Below are 22053 nucleotides of genomic sequence, written 5' to 3'. Positions count from 1 at the left end.
TAGTCTGAAAGTCAAAAGATTATTAATTAAAGAAAACCACATATGTCAAGTTAAGGAATTTAATGCTTTTCTATATATGGGAAGATGCAAGAGTCTGGGCTCACTGAAATCGTTCCTTTGATATGCACCTCAGCTATCTGGGGCCCATATCTTGTGTTTTCATATCCTGTTTCCTCAGGGCTCTCTGTGGGGAGTGGCTATAGTTTGATGGCTGCTAGATAGCAGATATTCTTTTCCTTCCTGAGTTCCCTCAGGATTCAGCAGCTCACCATAGGCTGTGGCTGTAATCACTGATGACTGTGACATCCTTTGTTTACTGATATGGCAGGCAATATTCCATTTATCAGGTAAATATGCTTCGTTTTCAGGTTTCATAAAACTGAATTTGTGTTTCCAAGAAGCTTTCCCAGGAGTTTCTATTTCACCTATCTGTGAAAATCTTAACTTCAAACATGTGGTGTTTACTTGTTTGATATTCAAAATAGATGTATTCATTGTATTTTTGTTACAGAAAAGTGAATTTTAATTTATGAATTGACCTTGAAATATTTAACCCACTGTGACTTTGAGACAGGCTGGGACCTGGGACACTTTGCTGCAGTGTTTGCGCCTGGACAAACGTCTCCTCCAGCAACAAAATACAAAGAAACTACATGGGACTGAAAATAACTGTGTGCATGCACAGTTGGGGCAAATTATGGACAACGAGATACAAAAAGACTAAAAACCCAACTGCCACTTCTGAAGAGCCAGGAACAAAAACAGGAGGCAAAAGTAGAGTACCAGTAGCAAAAAGTAGGGTACCAGTAGCAAAAGCAGGGTAATGAGCATGACCCCTGCACACAACACCACCAAAAGGGTGGGCAAACCACCTAAGCCACCCCTTGGGCCCGACCCCTGGACCCACCCCTACCCTCACCCCATAGATGGAAACAGCTCGCCCCCGACTCAGCAAGCAAACATGGGAACCTGTTACTTCTTTTTGCCCCCTCCTGCTGCAGGAGCCCCAATAAAGCCTTGCCTGAATTTGTCTGGCCTTTTATCAATTTCTATTAATTAAAGAAGGCCAAGAACCCTGGTCAGTAACAGACTTTGTGGCACCCAGTGTGGGGCAGTTGTCCCCTTCCTGGGAGAGAATCTGGGCACCTCTGGGACCACTGAATGCAGCTTTCCCATGGGTGTCAAGCGGCCACCTGAACCTCTTGTTTGGGTGTCACCAAGTTTGGTAAGTCTGCCTTCCTGGCCCCTGAAGACCTCAGTACCCTGATTCAGGCAGTGCTTTCCCTCTCCCTTTTATCCCTTTCCCTCTCCTGATATCTCTCTACTTCTCCTTTCTCTGTCCTCTCCTACTTCTCTGTCCTATCAATCCAAGAGAGTGGACGTCAGGCAGCTACAGCATCATTCCTCTTCCTGGGACACTTTGCTGCAGTGCTTGCACCTGGACAAACACCTCCTCGAGCAACAAAATAAAAGGGTGAGCAAACCACCCAAGCCACCTCTCCAGCCCAACCCCTGGACCCACCCCTACCCTCACCCCACATGAGGAACCAGCTTGCCTCCCTCCTCAGTGAGCAAGCAAGAGAAACTGTTACTTGTTTTTGCCCCCTCGTGCTGCAGCAGGAGCCCCCAAAAATCCTTCTCTGAATTTCTTGTCTAGCCTCATCAATATCTATTGATTAAGGAAGGCCAAGAACCCTCGTTGGTAACAACTTGACTGATTTTTGTCATAATTAACCCAAATATCACTCCACTCTTTCAGATTCTCTTGGGATTCAGAAAAGCATCTGTTTACCCCTTGCATCAGTTGTGGGGTCAAAAAATTGGTGATAATAGCAGAAAAATGCAAAATTATATAACAGAAACTTTTAAATGCTATTTAAGGCACAGAAGAGACTAGAACAAATGAAGAGGCATACCATGTACTTGAAGAAGCCTCAACATCATAAATCAATTGTCCATAAATTACTTTGTGAATACAATAACCAATAAAATTACCAACAAAAAATGCTGGCATCAGGGAGGGGAACTAGACAGGTTGATAAAGAAAAATAAGGTAAAGCAAGTTGTTTTTACTAGTTTGCATTTGGCCACATCAATAGAAATCCATGGTTTAATCAAACAAAGGGTAATGTAATAAGGAGCCTAAAGGTAGCTGGTCCAGGAACCATGTTGTTTCTCCTTTTCTGATTTGTAACACTTAGTCTGTAACTTATGTCTTTATAGTCACAAGGAGTGTGTTCCATTCTTTCACATCTGTACATTGCATCTATTAAAACATAGGAATAAGGGGGAAGAATAAAGGGTAAGAACTGTATGACACCTAAGCCTACCCCATTTTTATTAGAAAAATTATGACTTTCCTAAAGCCTAGTCCATTTTCTTCTGTTTAAATCTTATGAACCAGAAGTAGGTTACATGACCACAACTAACCGTGGAAGAGTCAAGATTCCAGAACAGTTTTGTTATAGAATGACACTCAGATTTGTCTGAGGTTTCTTTGTGGTTAGACTTAGGTTAGGCATCTTGGACAGAACTATCACAGAAGTATGACTGTGTTCTCATTGTATCCTATCAGGTAACACACAATTTCCATTTGTTCTATTACTAGTGATGTTAACCCTGATCATTTAAATAAAGTGACTTCTGCCAAACTTCTTTACTATAAAGTTACTCCTTTTCCCTTTGTAATTAATAAGTATTTTTCAGACAGTTCTTTGAAACTACATGATCAGGTCACCCCAAATGGCTGTTCTCTTGCTCTCTGTACGTCCCCTGTTCAACCAGTCCCTGCCTCACCTACACCCTACTCACCCTACTTCCCTCTTAATCTTAGATCCTAATCATTAAATGCCTACATACTTACCCGCACCCTAGCTAGTGATTATTCTAATCTTTAGATCAGAACTATTTCCACTATGATAGTTTATCAAAGGGGTGGTGAGGGGTGTGCTCCTCTTCTGGTTTCCCTGGTAATCAATGAGCCAAGCTGAGGTCAATTCCCCCTATAACTGATAACTCCTTCTTCCCCAGGTAACAAAGTTTGCTGCCATATACTGTCTGCCATCTGCCGTCCAAGACGCTTTTGCTTTTGTAAGATCCTCTATCCGTTAAACCATTGATGTCTTTGTCACTGACTTCGGGCTCTTTCTTTGGTCTTGAGGCTGGGCAATTACAAGACTTGCAGGCCTGCAGGGGGCAGCCCAATAGAAACTATGCTAATTTATTATCAAACTTCCAAATTATGCATTTTTATTAGTATAGACTCATGATTTCTATCTCTATTCAGTAGATTCATATTTTTATTCAGTGGGATAATAATACATTATTATCAGAATTTATTTTGATGCCCCAGTTTGGCCAGTGAGAGCCCCAAGCTGGTTTTTGTGACCTTTCCACATACCTCCATTTTCTTTGAGTGTTTCCTTACTTTCTAGTATAAGAAGATGACCTAGGCTCATCATGTCCTTTCTCTGCCTACGCCTTGAAATCAGCCCATTCTCCAAGAATCCCTTGTATATTTTAAAGTGATATTTAGATACTATCAAATTTTTAAAATCCAGATTTAGGTAAGGAAAGACTTTATTCACAAAGACTACTACAATGTAGGAAGGGGGACCATAGCAGCAGTAAGAACATTCTGAAACTACAATCTATAAGGGTCTTGAAGATCAGGCAGAAAGGGTTTTTTCTTTTATAAAGAGGAATCAAGAAGGTTAGAATGAACTGGGTTTAGGGGAGTGGAGTGAGCAGGTGGCACAACAGACAGTTGATAGGGGAATGTTTTTCCCTGAGATCCACCTATACTCATGGGGTCTTTAAGGCTCCCTAGCAACCCCTAACGGGTTGTTCCACGTTCCAGTGCTTGCTGAAGGGTGGCTAAAAATCCAGGAGCCTGTGGAGAAGGGAGAAGCCTAACTGAAATTTAGTCAAGTCAATTTAGTGGATATTTTGTCCAGATGATAAGTGGGAACAAACAGTTCAGCTAATTATTTTTGTTTTTCAAAGAATCTTTGTTGGGCCTTGTCATGGTAAACAAGGAGGCAATCAGCAAGTTTTATCTAAGTCATATGGGGAGAGGTGATTCTTTACAGCAAGCCATTTCCCAGAGCACAAAAGGACAGGGAAATTCCTACCCTTGACTGTTAAAAACAACAGACATTGTTTTCAGGGGCACAAGGATCAAGTAAAGTTCAAAATTTTCAAAGCCAAGATCTAGACACTAGGTATGCTCATTAACATTGGGGTGTTGCAGCTCGCAGGTTCTCTCAATAGAGGGAGACAGATATATCAATACAAAGATACAGATACACATAAATGCCTATATTTCTCTATCTATATCTATTGAAAACATGAGTTCATACAGATACCTCCAATTCCAAATTAACACCACACAGTTCATTCTAGTTTTCTTCATTTCCATATTCATAACTCCATTCTCCAACAGAGATAAACCTAATTCCCATTATCCTTACTATATTAACTTATTTGATCAATTATCCAGCATGTAACCAATATCTGTGGCCGTAACCACCTCCCTGCCTCACTCCACTGAAGGCCTGACATCCAGTGCTGGGTTACGCATTCTGGTTCTAACACCCTAAACCAGGCCACCTTCCCACATAGATAGACTCCTCACCCTGTTTGGGTCCATGTTCCAGGTGCCTCTTGTGCCACATGAGCACGCTTCTCAACCCATCTGGGCTCCACCCCATTCACCCAGACAGATGCATACCTTGTTTAGCCTGCCAAGTGACTTTGGGACTAAACTCATCAGAAAGGGAATAAAAAGGAAAGGAATGGGAAGAGGAAGATGACCTAATTCTCTTTTAATCTTTAAAAATTCTCACTCAACCCACCTTTTATTTTCATACTGTTTATTATTTAGAGAAACTGGGCACTTTTTCTTTTTTTTCTTTTTTCTTTTTATTGAAGTATAGTTTATTTACAATGTTATGCCAATCTCTGCTGTACAGCAAAGTGACTCAGTTATACACATATAGACATTATTTTTTTAAATTCTTTTCCATTATGGTTTATCACAGAATATTGAATATAGTTCCCTGTGCTATACATTAGGACCTTGTTGTTTATCCATTCTAAATGTAATAGTTTGCATCTACCAATCCCAAACTCCCAGTCCATCCCTCTCCCTCCCCCCTCCCCTTTGGCAACCACAAGTCTGTTCTCTATGTCTATGATTCTGTTTCTGTTTTGTAGACAAGTTCATTTGTGCTGTTTTAGATTCCACATATAAGTGATATCATATGGTATTTGTCTTTCTCTTTGGGACTTACTTTACTTAGTATGATAATCTCCAGTTTCATCCATGTTGCTGCAAATAGCATTATTTTGTTCCTTTTTATAGCTGAGTAGTATTCCATTGTATATGTGTACCATATCTTCTTTATCCATTCATCTGTCAATGGGCATTTAGTTTGTTTCCATGTTTTGGCTATTGTGAACGGTGCTGATATGAACATAGGGGTGGATGTATCTTTTTGAATTACAGTTTTGTCCAGTTTTATTCCCAGGAGTGGGATTGCTGGATCATATGTTAATTCTATTTTTAGTTTTCTGGGGAAGCTTCATACTGTTTTCCACAGTGGCTGCACTGATTTACATTCCCACTAACAGTGTAAAAGGGTTCCCTTTTCTCCACATCCTTGCCAACATTTGTTATTTGTAGATTTTTTTAATGATAGCCATTCTGACCAGTGTGAGGTGGTACCTCATTGTAGTTTTGATTTGTATTGCTCTAATAATTAGTGATGTTGAGCATCTTTTCATGTGCCTACTGGTCATCTGTATGTCTTTGGAGAAATGTCCACTAAGGTCTTCTGCCCATTTTTCGACTGCATTGTTTGTTTTTTTGTTGCTGAGTTGTATGAGTTGTTTGTATATTTTGGAGATTAAGCCCTTGTCTGTCATTTGCGAATATAGTCTCCCATTCCATAGGTTGTCTTTTCATTTTTTTGTGGTTTCCTTTGCTGTGCAAAAGCTTGTAAGCTTAATTAGGTCACATTTGTTTGGTTTCTTTTTTTCATTTCTATTGCCTTGGGAGATTGACCTAAGAAAACGTTGGTACAATTTATGTCAGAGAATGTTTTGCCTATGCTCTCCTCTAGGAGTTTTATGGTGTCATGTCTTATGTTTAAGTCTTCAAGCCATTTTGCGTTTATTTTTGTGCATGGTGTGAGGGTGTGTTCTAACTTCATTGGCTTACATGCAGCTGTCCAACTTTCCCAGCACCACTTGCTGAAGAGACTCTCTTTTTCCCATTTTATATCGTTGCCTCCTTTGTCAAAGATTAATTGACCATAAGAGTGTGGGTTTATTTCTGGGCTCTCTATTCTGTTCCATTGATCCATATGCCTTTTTTGAACCAATACTACACTGTCATGATTACTGTAGCTTTGTAGTATTGTCTAAAGTCTGGGAGAGTTATGCCTCCTGCTTTTTTTGTTTTTCCTCAGGATTGTTCTAGCAATTCTGGGTCTTTTATGGTTCCATATAATTTTTGGATTACTTGTTCTAGTTCTGTGAAAAATGTCACGGGTAATTTGATAGGAATCACATTAAATCTGTAGATTGATTTGGGTAGTATTGCCATTTTAAAAATATTAATTCTTCCAATCCAAGAGCATGGAATATCTTTCTATTTCTTTGAGTCCTCTTTTATTCCCTTTACTAATGTTTTATAGTTCTCAGTGTATAAGTCTTTCACCTCCTTGGTCAGGTTTATTCCTAGGTTTTCTTTCTTTTTTTTTTTTTTTGGTGCGATCTTAAAAGGTATTGATTTTTACATTCCCGTTCTGATATTTCATTGTTAATGTAAATGAATGCAACCAATTTCTGAATGTTAATCTTGTATCCTGCTACTTTGCTGAATTCATTTATTAGATCTAGTAGTTTTTGTGTGGACTCCTTAGGGTTTTCTATATATAGTATCATGTCACCTGCATATAATGATAATTTTACCTCTTCCCTTCCAATTTGGATAACTTTTATTTCTTTTTCTTGTCTGACTGATGTAGATAGGACTTCCAATACTATGTTGAAGAGAAGTGGTGAGAGTGGGCATTCTTGTCTTGTTCCAAATTTTATTGGAAAGGCTTTCAGATTTTTACCATTGAGTATTACACTGGCTGTGAGTTTGTCATAAATGGCTTCTTTTATGTTGAGATATGTTCCCTCCATTCCCACTTTGGTAAGAGTTTTTATTGTGACTGGATGTTGAATTTTGTCAAATGTTTTTTCTGCATTTATTGAGATGATCGTGTGGTTTTTGTCTTTTCTTTTGTTAATGTGGTGTATTACATTGATTGAGTTTTGTATGTTGAACCATCCTTGTGAAACTGGGTTGAATCCTACTTGGTCATGGTGTATGATCTTTTTTATGTGTCGTTGGATTCGGTTTGCTAGTATTTTGTTGAGAATTTTTGCATCTATATTCATCAAATATATTGGCCTGTAATTTTCTTTTTTGTTAGTGTCTTTGTCTGGTTTTGGTATCAGGGTGAAGGTGGCTTCATGGAATGACTATGGGAGTCTTCCCTCCTCTTCAATCTTTTGGAAGAGTTTGAGAAGAATCGCTATAAGTTCTTCTTTGTATGTTTGGTAGAATTCGCCTGTGAAGCCATCTGGTCATGGACTTTTGTTTGGAGGAAGTTTTTTTTTTTTTTAATAGATTCTATTTCACTTCTAGTGATCAGTCTGTTCAAATTACCTATTTCTTCTTGATTCAATTTTGGTGGGCTGTATGTTTCTAGAAAGTTGTCCATCTCTTCTAGGTTGTCAAATTTGTTGGCATATAATTGTTCATAGTATTCTCCTATGGGTTTCTTTGTATTTCTGCAGTATCAGTTGAGATTTCTCCTTTTTCATTTCTTATTTTGTTTATTTGGATTCTCTCTCTTTTCTTCTTGGTGAGACTGGACAGAGGTTTATCAATTTTGTTTACCCTTTCAAAGAATCAGCTCTTGGCTTTGTTGATTTTTTTCTATTGTTTTTTAAATTTCTATTTTATTTATTTCCTCTCTGATCTTTATTATGTCCTTCCTTCTGCTGACTTCAGGTTTTGTTTGTTCTTTTTCTAATTGTTTAGGTGGTAGGTTAGGTTGTTTAGTTGAGATTTTTCTTGTTTTTTGATGAAAGCCTGTATTGCTATGAACTTCCCTCTAAAAACTGCTTTTGTTGTGTCCCATAGATTTTGTATGGTTGCGTTTTCATTGTCATTTGTCTCAAGGTATTTTTAAATTTCCGTTTTGATTTCCACATTGACCCATTGGTTTTTCTGTAGCATGTTATTTAGTCTCCATGTAATCGTTTTTTTCTCATTTCTTTTCCTGTGGTTGATTTCTAGGTTCATGCCATTGTGGTCAGAGAAGATGCTTGAAATAATTTCTATACTCTTAAATTTGTTGAGGTTAGTTTTGTGCCCTAGGATGTGGTCAGTCCTAGAGAATGTTCCATGTACACTTGAAAAGAATGTATATTATGGCGTGTTTTTTTTTTGGACGTAGTGTCCTGAAAGTATCAATTAAGTCTAACTGTTCTATTGTATCATTTAGAACCTCTGTTGCCTTATTGACTCTCTGTCTGGAAGATCTGTCCATTCATGTGAGTGGGGTGTTAAAGTCTCCTACTATTATTGTATTCCTATTGATTTCTCCCTTTTGTCTGTTAGTATTTGTTTTTATGTATTTGGGTGCTCCTATATTAGGTGCATATATGTTGATGAGTGTAAAATCCTCTTCTTGTATTGATCCTTTTATCATTATATAGTGTCCTTCTTTATCTTTCTTTATAGACTTTGCTTTAAAGTCTATTTTGTCTGATGTGAGTATTGCAACTCCCACTTTCTTGTCATTTCTGTTTGCATGAAATGTCTTTTTCCATCCCCTCACTTTCAATCTATGTGTGTCCTTTGCCTTAAGGTGGGTCTCTTGTAGGCAGCATATTGTAGGCTCTTGTTTTTTTTTATCCAGTCTGCCACTCTATGTCTTTTGATTGGAGCATTAAGTCCATTGACATTTAAGGTAATTATTGACTCATATGTATTTATTGCCATTTCAAACTGTGTTTCCCAGTTGATTCTTTTTTTCTTCTTAGTTCCTTTTTCTTTCTGTTTTTCTTTTTGTGGTTTAATGATTTCCTGTTAAAAAGAAGAATGTTCTCTTCTTTTAGGTTTTTGTGAATCTATTGTATGCTTTCGATTTATGGTTGCCCTGTTTTTCAAGTATGTTAACCTCTTCCTATATCTGCTTGCTTTAGACTGATAGTCATATAGTCTCAAACATATTCTAAAAAAAAAGAGAAAGAATATGCTTTTTCTTACTCTCCTTCCCCACATTTTATGATTTTGATGTCCCTTTTTACATCTTCATATTTATCCTTTTGCTGTTGCTTGTGTTTATCATTGCTTTCACAAATAGTTTTTTTTTCATTTTTGATCTGTATACTGGCTAATTTAAGTGATTTGCTTTCCAAATGTTATTTCCTCCTTCCTATTTTTTCTTGCTTCTTTTCTATTTAGAAATGACTTTTCAATATTTCTTTTAGGATAGATGTAATATTGCTGTATTCTTTTAGTTTTTCTTGTCTGAGAAATTCTTTATTTCTCCTCCTATTCTAAATGATAATCTTCTGGATAGAGTATTCTAGGTTGCAGATTTTTCTCTTTCAAGACTTTGAATACATTTTGCCACTCCCTTCTGGCCTGCAGTGTTTTGGTAGAGAAATTAGCTGGTAGCCTTATGGGGGTTCCCTTGTAAAGAACTCTTTGTAAAGAACTCTTTGTTTTTCTCTTGCTGCCTTTAGAACCCTCTCTTTATCAACTTTTGCCACTTTTATTATAATATGTCTTGGTGTATATTCTCTTTGGGTTCATCTTGTTTGGGACTCTCTGTGCTTCCTGTATCTGAATATCTGTTTCCTTCTTTAGGTTTAGGGAAATTTTCAGCCATAATTTCTTCAAATACATTTTCAATCCCCTTTTCTCTTTCTTCTCCTTCAGCAAACCCTATTATGAGTAGATTGGCTCATTTTATATTATCCCATAGGTCTTATATTGCTTTCATTTTTTAATTTTGCTTTCTGTCTGCTTTTCTGATTGCTTTCATTGCTTTCATTTTTTTATTTTGCTTTCTGTCTGCTTATATTGCTTTCATTTTTTTATTTTGCTTTCTGTCTGCTTTTCTGATTGGGTAATTTCCATTATTCTACCTTCCAGATTACTTATTCTTTCTCCTTCATTATTCATTCTGCTATTCATTGCCTTTAACTCAGCTTTTGTCTTGACAAATGAATTTTCTAATTTTTCTTGGCTCCTCCTTATAGTTTCTAGTTCCTTTTTACAGTAATCTGCATTTCTGTTCACAGATTTTCTTAATTCCTTCAGTATTTTCATTACCTCCTTTTTGAACTCAATGTCTGTTAAACTGAAGAGGTCTGTTTCATTTTTTGTTCCTTCAGGGGAATTTTCTTGATCTTTTAACTGAGTGTGGTTCCTCTGCTTCTTTGTTTTGTTTATATTTCCCTTAGTCTGGTGTTTAGGAGAAACAGTTATCTATTATAGTTTTGGAGAGCTATTTATAAGCAGGAGCATCCCTGTGTAGCTTGTGTGGGTTTAATATATTTTTGGTGTAAGGGCTGTTTTTGGTTTGGATGTTTGCTGTCTCTTTCCTCAGTGTGTGCTGGCTCTTGTCCCCTTGATAGGGGCTGTGCAGGTGTGCAGGTGCACAGGTGCATGACTCACGCAGGGTCCTAGGCATCCAGGGACAGAGGTTAGCTCCAGGTCACAGGTCCCTCCACAGCAGCAGCAGCAGGTCATGCCCCCCTGGGGAAGTTGGCCCCAGATCACAGTACCCTAGGTGGCAGCAGCAGCGGTGGCCAGTTTTGTGCCCCAGGGGAGATGGGGCAGTGGTTGGCACTGGGTTGTAGGGCCCTCAGTAGCAGCAATGGTCCATGCACGCTCCTGGGGATGTTAGCCCCTGATCACGGGACCCTAAGCAGTGGTGGGCTGCACAGACTCCAGGTAAGGTGGGGGCAATGACATACACCCACAGGATCCTCAGTGGTGGCAGCAGCTGCAGAGGAGTCCTTTGGAGTCCAAGATGGCAGCCGTGGCTTGTGCCTGCCCCTGGAGCTCATGTAGGTGGTGCCCTGTTACCTGTGAGCACAGGGAGAAACAAGATCCTATGACATGGGCACTTTTTATTTTAAAATACCACACATTCTGTGTTTAGCTTATTGCATATTATTTTAAAATTTATTTTAAGATGATTCCTTAAACTAGTGGTTAGATTTAGAGATTTGATTAGATTCAAGATCAAGTTTGTTTTTTTACAAAAATACTTGTCTCTACTTCCTATAGTATCACATCTTGAAGCACATTATAGTTATTTCACTTTTCATAGAGGTAAGATTGATAAGTGGACTCAAGTATTGTCACCATGAATTCATCCATTACCAGGGTCCCCGTCTATTTAACAGTTTTAGTATCTGCTGATGATCATTGTCAAGACTTATTATTTTACTAGTGCTTATAAAAAGGTGATGTCAAATATTATTATTCCTGTACAATCAGTAGATGAAGTTCTTTTATAAAGAAATTTCCCTCATGACAAAGATGGCAGAGTAGGAAGACCTTGAGCTTATGTCCTCCCACAGGCAAAACAGAGTTACAATTATTTACAGAGCAACTATTGATGAGAAAGACCAAATCTAGCAAAAACTATCTTCTACTACTTAAGATACAAAGAAGGAACAACAATGAGATGGGTAGGAGGGCTGAAGTGCAGTATAGTCAAGACTCATATCTGTGGGTGGCTGGCATATTAATGGAAAGATAAATACAATTGCAGAGATTTTCCCCAAAGAATGAGGGCTCTGAGTCCCACACTGGACTACCCAGCTGTGGGTACTGCACCAGTAAGATGAGCTCCCAGAACATTTAGCTTTGAAGGCCAGTGGGGCTTCCTTTCCAGAGAAGCAGAGGGGTGGGGGAAATAGAGACTCTACTCTTAAAGGGTGCACACAAAACCTCACATGCTCCAGGACCCAGGGCAGAAGGAGTAATTTGAAAGGAGCCTGGGACAGACCCACCTGCTGATCTCAGAGAGCCTCCCAGAAAGACAGTAGGCAACTGGAGTTCACCGTGGAGACAAAGACACTGGTGGCAACCATTTTGGGAAGCTCGTTCTACCACGTGGACACTGGTGCTTGCAGGTGCCATTTTGGAAACTTTCTTCTAGCTTATTAGTGTCAGTACCCAGCCCTGCCCAGCAGCCTGTTGGCACCAGTACTGAGATGCCTCAAGTCAAGCCAAGCAGCTAGCTGGGCAGGGAAATAACCCCACCCATCACCAGGCCAACTGCCTTAAAACACACACACATCATAGCTGCCCCAGGATATATCCCTGTCCACCAGAATGCCCAGGACCCAACCCTGCACACCAATGCCCAGACAATAAACCTGGGACCCACAGAGCACTGCATCCAGAGGCCGCCAGACCAGCTTGGCCCACCAGAAGGTCAACACCAGTTCCAGGAACCCCAAGATCCACAGCCAGAGACTGTGACACTTGGTTCCACCCAACAGTGGGCCAGCACTAACCCCAGGACCAGCATAACACACCAGTAAGCAGGCATCATCACCAGGACCCCACAGGCTCTAGCCCCACCTACAAACAAGATGACACCAGCTCCAGGACTACCAGGCCCTGGAGACAAACACCCCAGGACCCAGCCTCACTCACTTTTGGGCAGACACCAACCCAAGTACCACAGTAGCCCCACTACCTACCATATCAAGACACATCTCACCAACCAGCAGGCCAGCACAAGCGACTGAACACCCAGGGCCATGGTCTCACTCACCAACATACCAGTACCAGCTACTGACCACCAGGTCCTGCAGATAGAAACTCTAAGACCCAGTACCACCCACCTGTGGACTGGCACTAGCCTCAGGGCCCAGCCTCACTCACCACTGGGTGACACCAGCCCCAAGACAAACACAACCCTGCAGCCTGCAGTGCCAGGACCCAGCTCACCAAACCAGTAGGCCAGCACCAGTCTCTATGTTCTCTGGGCCCCAGCTACACTCACCAGAAGGTTGAAGCCAGATTTGGGACATCCTAAGACCCCAACCAGCTGTGTAGGGAACCAGTCCAGCCCATCAGCAGGTAGACAATAGATTCAGAACCCCAGCCCATGAACCTCCCACCCAGAACTAGGTTCTGCCCAACAGTGGCCCAGCAGTAGCACCAGGAGCCCCCTGCACTCTGCAGCCATCAACCTCATGACCCAGCCCCACCCATGAGCATCTGAAAGCCTCCACACAACGCAGGTCCTAACAACCAACTGAATGAGGGCCAGTCACATCTACGAGACCACCCACAGTAGTCATCCCACCACAACTGAAGAACCTATACAGCCCACATAGGAGGTACCCCTAAAGTATATAGCTTTAGTGACCAGAAAAGAGTGTGCTGCTGGTATGTATAGGGTGTCTCCTACAAAAGGACAATTCTCGAATGTTGAGAAATAAAACCATCATCAAATACATAAAAATGAAGAAAACAAATTAGGAAAAATAAGGTGACAGAAAATTATGTTCCAAATGAAGAAACAAGATAAAATCCCAGAAGAATAACTAAGTGAAGTGAAGATAAGAAATCTACCCAATAAAGAATTCAAGGGATTGATCATAAAGATGTTCAAAGAACTCGAGTAGATTAGGTGAGCAGAGTGAAAAGTTGTAAGTTTTTTAAAAGATTTAGAAAATACAAAGAAAAAGTAAACAGATGAATAATACAATAACTGAAATGAAAAATATACTAGGAAGGCTCAACAGTAGATTAAATGATCAGAGGAACAGATCAGCAAGCTAGAAGACAGAGTAGTGGAAATCAGTGAAGATAAATAGAAAAAGGGAAAAGAATAAAAAGAAATGAGGATGATCTAAGAGACTTCTGAGACAACATCAAGAGTACTAACATTTGCATTACATGGATCCCAGAATGAGAAGAAAGAGAGAAAGTGGCGGAGAACATGTTTGAAGACATAAGAGCTGAAAAATTCCTTAACCTGGGAAAGAAAACAAACATCCAGGTCCAGGAATCACAGAGAATCACAGACATGATCACACCAAGACACATTGTAATTAAATGGGAAAAATTAAAGATAAAAAGAGAATATTAAAAACAACAAAGGAAAAGCAACAAGTTACATACAAGAGAATTCCCATAAGGCTTTTCAGCAAAAATCATAAAAGCCAGAAGGAAGTAGCACTATATATGTAAAGTGATGAAAGGGAAAAACCTACAGCCAAGATTCTCTACCTGGCAAGGCTTTCACATTTGACTGAAAGATCAAAAGTTTTACAGACAAGCAAAAGGAAAAGAGTTCAACACCACAAAACAAGCTTTGCAAGAAATGTTAAAGAGACTTCTCTAAGTGAAAAAGAAAGAGCCACAACTAGAAACATGAAAATTATGAAAGGAAAAATCTCATAGATACAGGCAGACATACAGTAAAGGTAGTAAATCAACCACATGTAAACCTAGTAGGAAGGTTAAAAGACAAAAGGAGTAAAACCATCTATATCCACAGTATTTAAGGGATACACAAAACAAACACATGTAAAATATAATGTCAAAAACAATAATTGGAAGAGGAAGGGAGTAGACATGCAGAGGTTTTTAAATGCATGTGAAATTGGACTTCCCTGGTGGCACAGTTAAGAATCCACTGCCAATGCAGAAGACATGGGTTCAAGCCCTGGTCTGGGAAGATCCCACATGCCACAGAGCAACTAAGCCCATGTGCCACAACTACTGAGCCTGTGCTCTTAGCCTGTGAGCCACAACTACTGGGCCTGCGTGCCACAACTACTGAAGCCCAAGTACATAGAGCCTATGCTCCACAACAAGAGGAGCAATCGCAGTGAGAAGCCCAGGCATCGCAACAATGAGTAGCTCCTGCTCACAACTAAGCCCGTGCACTACAACTACTGAGTCTGCGCTCTAGAGCCCAGGAGCCACAATTACTGAGTCTGCATGTCACAATTACTGAAGCCCGTGTACCTAGAACCAATGCTCTGCAACTAGAGAAGCCACCACAATGAGATGCTTACACACCACAACAAAGAGTAGCCCCTGCTAGTGGCAACTAGAGAAAGCCCAAGCACAGCAATGAAGACCCAATGCAGCCAAAATTTTTTTAAAAGATAAATAAGTAAATAAATAAATAAATTTATAAAATGCATGTGAAATTAAGATAAGCAAATTAAAGTAATCATGTTTAGATATAGATTGCTATATATAAACCTCATGGTAGCCACAAACCAAAAATCTATACTAGATACACACAAAAAAGAGAAAAGAATACAAACATAACACTAAAGATAGTCATCAAATGACATGGGAAGAGAAACAAAAAAAGAAAAAGAAAAAAAAACCCACAAAAACAACCCAGATACAATGAACAAAATGGCAATAAATACGTACCTTTCAATAATTACTTCAAATGTAAATGGAAGTGCTCAAATCAAAAGACATAGAGAAGCTGAATAAATACAAAAACAAGACCCATATATATGATTCCTACAAGAAACTCACTTCAGATCTAAAGACACACACAAATTGAAAGTGAAGGGATGGAGAAAGGTATTCCATGCAAATGGAAATCAAAAGAAAGCCAGGGTAGCAATTCTTATATCAGAAAAAAATACACTTTCTAACAAAGAACTTTGTAAAAAGAAAGAAAGAAGGTCATTACATAATGATCAAGGGATCAGTCCAAGAAGAAGGTATAACTATTGTAAATATGTATGCAACCAACATAGGAGCACCTAAATACATAAAGCAAATCTTAACGGACATAATGGGAGAAATTGATGGTAAGGCAATAATTGTAGGGTATTCTCACTTGCCACTTACATTAATGGACAGATCATCCAGACAGAAAATCAATCAATGAGGATACACTGCCTTAAATGACAGATTAAACCAAATGGACTTCATATATATATATATATATATATATATATTATATATATATATATTATATATATATATATATATATATATATATATATTCTGTCCAAAAGCTGCAGAATAAACATTTTTTCAAGTGCACATGGAACATTCTCCAGGATAGATCACATGCTAGGCCACAAAACAAGCCTTGGTAAATTTAGGAAGACTGGAATCATATAAAGTATCTTTTCTGACAACAACTCTATGAGACTAGAAATCAACCAAGAAAAAAAAACTGCAAAAAACACAGACATGTGGAGGTTAAACAATATGCTACTAAACAACAAACATGTCACTGAAGAAATCAAAAAGGAGATATAAAATAACTGAAGATGAATAAAAACAAAAACACAACAATCCAAAACATATGGGAGAGGGGCGCCCTTAAGATGGTGGAGGAGTAAGACGTGGAGATCACTTTCCTCCAAACAAATACATGAAAACTACATCTATATATGGAATAACTCCTATGGAACACCTATTGAACGCTGGCAGAAGACCTCAGACTTCCCAAAATGGTCTTGATGCTCTAGCTGGGTGTCAGGCCTGAGCCACTGAGGTGGGACAGCCAAGTTCATGACATTGGTCCACCAGACCTCCTGGCACCACATAATATCAAATGGTGAAAGCTCTCCCAGAGACCTCCATTTGAACACTAAGACCCAACTCCACTCTACGACCAGCAAGCTACAGTGCTGGACACCCTATGCCAAACAACTAGCAAGACAGGAACACAAACCCACCCAATAACGGAGAGGCTGCCTAAAATGATAAGTTCACAGACACTCGCAAACACACCACCAGATTCGGTCGTGCCTACCAGAAACACAAAATCCAGTCTCATCCACCAGAACAGAGGCATCAGTCCCCTCCACCAGCAAACCCACACAACCCACTGAACCAACATTAACCACTGGGAGCAGGCACCCAAAACAACGGGAATTATGAACCTGCAGCTGGTGAAATGGAGACCCCAAACATAGTAAGTTAAGCAAAACGAGAAGACAGAGAAATACACAGTAGATGAAAGAGCAAGGTAAAAACCCACCAGATCAAACAAATGAAGAGGAAACAGGCAGTCTACATGAAAAACAATTTAGAGTAATGACAGTAAAGATGATCCAAAATCTTGGAAATAGAATGGAGAAAATACAAGAAACGTTCAACAAGGACCTAGAAGAACTAAAGAGCAAACAAACAATGATGAACAACACAATAAATGAAATTAAAAATTCTCTGGAAGGAATCAATAGCAGAATAACTGAGGCAGAAAAACGGATAAGTGGCCTGGAAGATAAAACAGTAGAAATACCTACCGGAGAGCAGAAAAAAAAAAGAATGAAAACATTTGAGGACAGTCTCAGAGATTTCTGGGACAACATTAAACACACCAACATTCAAATTACAGGGGGCCCAGAAGAAGAAAAGAAAAAGAAAGGGACTGAGAAAGTATTTGCGGAGATTATACTTGCAAACATCCCTAATATGGGAAAGGAAATAGTCAAGTCCAGGAAGCTCAGAGAGTCCCATACAGGATAAATCCAAGGCGAAACATGCTGAGAAACATATTAAGCAAACTATCAAAAATTAAATACAAAGAAAAAATATTAAAAGCAACAAGGGAAAAATAACAAATAGCATACAAAAGAATCCCCATAAAGTTAACAGCTGACCTTTCAACAGAAACTCTGCCAGCCAGAAGGGAGTGGCAAGACATATTTAAAATGATGAAAGGGAAAAACCTACAACCAAGATTACTCTACCCAACAAGGATGTCATTCAGGTTCGATGAAGAAATTAAAACCTTTACAGATAAGCAAAACTAAGAGAATTCAGCACCATCAAACGAGCTCTACAACAAATGCTAAAGAAACTTGTCTAGTCAGGAAACACAAGAGAAGGAAAAGACTTAAAATAAAATCCCAAATCAATTAAGAAAATGGTAATAAGAACATACATAACAATAACTACCTTAAATGTAAATGTATTAAATGCTCCAACCAAAAGACATAGACTGGCTGAATGGATACAAAAGCAAGACCCATACATATGCTGTCTACAATAGACCCACTTCAGACATAGGGACACACACAGACTGAAAGTGAGGGGATGGAAAAAGATATTCCATGGAAATGGGAATCTAAAGAAAGCTGGAGTAGCAATTTTTATATAAGACAAAATCGACTTTAAAATAAAGAATTTTATAAGACACAAAGAAGGACACTGCATAATGATCAAGGAATCAATCCAAGAAGAAGATATGACAATTGTAAATACTAATGCACCAAACATAAAAGCACCTCTATACATGAGGCAAATCCTAACAGCCATAAAAGGGGAAATTGACAGTAACACAGTAATAGTAGGGGACTTTAACACCCCACTTTCACCAATGGACACATCATCCAAAATGAAAGTAAATAAGGAAACACAAGCTTTAAATGATACATTAAACAAGATGGAATTAATTGATATTTATTGGACATTCCATACAAAAACAGGAGATTACACTCTTCTCAAGTGCTCATGGAACATTCTCCAGGATAGATCATACCTTGGGTCACAAATCAAGACTTGGTAAATTTAAGAAAATTGAAATCATATCAAATATCTTTTCTGACCACAACACTATGAGACTAGATATCAATTACATGAACAGACCAATCACAAGCTCTGAAATTGAAACTGTTATAAAAGTCTTCCAAGAAACAAAAGCCCAGGACCAGATGGCTTCACAGGCGAATTCTATCAAAAATTTAGAGAAGATCTAACACCTAGCCTTTTAAAACTCTTCCAAAATATAGCAGAGGGAGGAACACTCCTAAACTCGTTCTACGAGACCACCATCACCCTGATACCAAAACCAGACAAAGATGCCACAAAAATGAAAACTACAGGCCAATATCACTGATGAAAATAGATGCAAAAATCCTCAACAAAATACTAGCAAACAGAATCCAACAACACATTAAAAGGATCACACACCATGATCAAGTGGGGATTAGCCCAGGAATGCAAGGATTCTTCAATATATGCAAATCAATCAATGTGACACATCATATTAAAATTGAAGGGGAGAAACCATATGATCATTTCAATAGATGCAGAAAAAGCTTTCGACAAAATTCAACACCCATTTATATTAAAAACCCTCCAGAAATTAGTCATAGAGGGAACTTACCTCAACATAATAAAGGCCATATATGACAAACCCACAGCCAACATCGTTCTCAATGGTGCAAAACTGAAACCATTTCCACTAAGATCAGGAACAACACAAGGTTGCCCACTCTCACCACTATTATTCAACATAATTTTGGAAGTTTTAGCCACAGCTATCAGAGAAGAAAAAGAAATAAAAGGAATTCAGATCAGAAAAGAAGAAGTAAAGCTGTCACTGTTTGCAGATGACATGATACTATACATAGAGAATCCTAAAGATGCTACCAGAAAACTCCTAGAGCTAATCAAAGAATTTGGTAAAGTAGCAGGATACAAAATTAATGCACAGAAATCTCATGCTTTCCTATACACTAATGATGAAAAATCTGAAAGAGAAATTAAGGAAACACTCCCATTTATCACTGCAACAAAAAGAATAAAATATCTAGGAATAAACCTACCTAAGGAGACAAAAGACCTGTATGCAGAAAACTATAAGACACTGATGAAAGAAATTAAAGATGTTACAAGCAGGTGGAGAGATATACCATGTTCTTGGATTGGAAGAATCAACATTGTCAAAATGACTATACTACCCAAAGCAATCTACAGGTTCAATGCAATCCCTATCAAACCACCAATGGCGTTTTTCACAGAACTAGAACAAAATATTTCACAATTTGTATGGAAACACAAAAGACCCTGAATAGCCAAAGCAATCTTGAGAAAGGAAAACGGAGTTGGAGGAATCAGGGTCCCTGACTTCAGACTAAACTACAAAGCTACAGTAATCAAGACAGTATGGTACTGGCACAAAAAGAGAAATATAGATGAATGGAATGAGATAGAAAGCCCAGAAGTAAACCCATCCACATATGGTCACCTTATCTTTTATAAAGGAGGCAAGAATATACAATGGAGAAAAGACAGCCTCTTCAGTAAGTGGTTTTCAGAAAACTGGACAGCTACATGTGAAAGAATGAAATTAGAACACTCCTTAACACCATACATAAAAGTAAACACAAAATGGATTAAAGACCTAAATGTAAGGCCAGATACTATAAAACTCTTAGAGGAAATCATAGGCAGAACACTCTATGGCATAAATCACAGCAAGATCCTTTTTGACCCCTCTCCTAGAGAAATGGAAATAAAAACAAAACTAAACAAATGGGACCTAATGAAACTTAAAAGCTTTTGCACAGCAAAGGAACCCATAAACAGGAAAAGAAGAGGACCCTCAGAACAGGGGAAAATATTTGCAAATGAAGCAACTGACAAAGGATTAATCTCCAAAATTTACAAGCAGCTCATGCAGCTCAATATCAAAAAAACAAACAACCCAATCTAAAAATGGGCAGAAGACCTAAATAGACATTTCTTCAAAGAAGATATACAGATTTCCAACAAACACATGAAAGGATACTCACACCACTAATCATTAGAGAAATGCAAATCAAAACCACAATGAGGTATCACCTCACACTGGTCAGAATGGCCATCAACAAAATATCTACAAACAATAAATGCTGGAGAGGGTGTGGAGAAAAGGGAACCCTCTTGCACTGTTGGTGGGAACGTAAATTGATACAGCCACTATGGAGAACAGTATGGAGGGTCCTCAAAAAAGTAAAAATAGAACTACCATACGACCCAGCAATCCCACTACTGGGTATTTACCCTGATAAACCATAATTCAAAAAGAGTCATGTACCACAATGTTCATTGCAGCTCTATTTACAATAGGCAGGACATAGAAGCAACCTAAGTGTCCATTGACAGATCAATGGATAAAGAAGATGTGGCACATATATACAATGGAATATTTCTCAGTCATAAAAGAAACGAAATTGAGTTATTTGTAGCGAGGTGGATAGACATAGAGACTGTCATACAGAGTGAAGTAAGTCAGAAAGAGAAAAACAAATACCATATGCTAACACATGTATATGGAATGTAAAAAGAAATGGTTCTGAAGAACCTAGGGGCAGGACAGGAATAAAGACACAGACGTAGGGAATGGACTTGAGAACATGTGGCAGGGTGGGGGGAAGGGTAAGCTGGGATGAAGTGAGAGAGTGACATGGACATATATACACTATGAAATGTAAAATAGATAGCTAGTGGGAAGCAGCTGCATAGCACAGGGAGATCAGCTCGGTGCTTTGTGTCCACCTAGGGGTGGAATAGGGAGGTTGGGAGGGAGACGGAAGAGGGAGGAGATATGGGGATGTATGTGTATGTATAGCTGATTCACTTTGTTATACAGCAGAAACTAACACACCATTGTAAAGCAATTATACTCCAATAAAGATGTTAAAAATAAATCATATGGGATGCAGCAAAAGGGGTTCTAAGAGGGAAGTTTGTAGTGATACAAGCTTGTCTCAAGAAGCAAGAAAAATCACAAATAAAAAGTCTAACTTTATAACTAAAGGAACTAGAAAAAGGAAAACAAACAGCACCCTAAGTTAGTAGAAAGAAAGAAATCATAAATATTTGACCAGAAAGAAAAGAAATAGAGACTAAAAATTCAATAGAAAAGATTAATACAATTAAGAGCTCTTTTTTGAACAGAGAAACAAAATTGATAAGCTTTTATCCAGACCCATTAAGAAAAGAAGTGAAATGGCCTGAATTAATAAAATGTAAATGAAAAACAAGTTACAACCAACAGCACAGAAATACAAAGGAGCATACGAGACCACTACAAACAACAATCCAATAAAAGGGACAAACTAGAAGAAATGGACAGTTTCTTAGAAAGGTACAACCTTCCAAGACTGAACCAGGAAGAAATAGAAAATGTGAAAAAACCAATTACCAGTAATGAAATAGAATCAGTAATT

General features: G+C 38.7%; 1 pseudogene across 1 annotated transcript in view; it reads left to right on the top strand.

Annotated features, from left to right (window-relative positions):
• Window positions 1-22053, top strand: part of LOC309604934 (large ribosomal subunit protein uL30 pseudogene) — a 527607-nt pseudogene that overhangs the window by 472853 nt on the left and 32701 nt on the right. The window lies entirely within an intron of this gene.

The sequence above is a fragment of the Balaenoptera borealis genome (assembly GCF_965194805.1).
Source record: "Balaenoptera borealis genome assembly, chromosome: 11".
Taxonomy (NCBI): domain Eukaryota; kingdom Metazoa; phylum Chordata; class Mammalia; order Artiodactyla; family Balaenopteridae; genus Balaenoptera; species Balaenoptera borealis.
This window is presented reverse-complemented; position numbering and strand designations above follow the sequence as displayed.